General features: G+C 41.7%; 1 protein-coding gene across 1 annotated transcript in view; it reads left to right on the top strand.

The window, feature by feature from the left end:
* Nucleotides 1–806, top strand: part of LOC119591551 — a gene marked incomplete in the record, with an annotated part of 30,710 nt that overhangs the window by 20,033 nt on the left and 9,871 nt on the right.

Here is an 806-nt window from a genome sequence, read left to right as displayed (position 1 = left end):
AAACAACAGTTGGTTGCACACTTAGGGCTCAACATCGCTGTCAGTTTCGTATAAAGGAATTGCCACCAACACCGAGTCGCTTTTTTGGCCTTTCTTTTTCTTATGTTACAGACAGCGAGGAGGGGGATCTGTCTGTGGTTATATAACTGTGGTTTTATGGATGTCAAAATAAAAATCGTGGATAGATAGGAATTAACTAGCTGACTGGTGGCGCACAGGAGAATGAGAGTGACAGATAGGAATTAAACAAGGCGCCTTCGCCAGTTTAAATTGTCCATAAGCTTATTATTCACTGGTCTAGGTATATCAACCAATGTATAAAGCAAACGGCAGCATTCACAAGACAGAATCAAGATGCCAGACCCATGCAATTTTTGTATGAGGAAGATGAGTGATTTCCTCCCACAAAACTATCCCATCGAGTGGATTATCTCCCTTATGGCAGTGGTTCTCAAACTGGAAATGCACAGCGCCTCACCAAAAGCATTATATGATTTCAGTTTACTTTCTGTTTGTTTTGTCTGGCTTATTTACTTATCAGTGTTCATTATGCCTCGTGTTAGTTTGTATTTGAATTTTAAGTCACGCTCATTCTTCTTTATGTCTGTCATCTGGGCACGCAGCTCGTGTTTGTTTTGTTTCGAGGAGCAGTAGTTCGTGGAAAGACGAATGCGCGCTCTAACTCACGTGGGGTAGTTGGGAGGAGGGGCAATTAAAGAAGAAAAACTGCTCTAATGTATTCATGTGGGGTAGGGAGGCATTAAAGAAAGAGGCACCGTAAAAAAAGAGGATAAAGGGAGTTTGTG

Source organism: Penaeus monodon, chromosome 28, assembly GCF_015228065.2.
Source record: "Penaeus monodon isolate SGIC_2016 chromosome 28, NSTDA_Pmon_1, whole genome shotgun sequence".
NCBI classification, from domain to species: Eukaryota; Metazoa; Arthropoda; class Malacostraca; order Decapoda; family Penaeidae; genus Penaeus; species Penaeus monodon.
The sequence above is the reverse complement of the archived record's forward strand: the minus strand, read 5'-3'. Positions and strand labels throughout refer to the sequence as shown.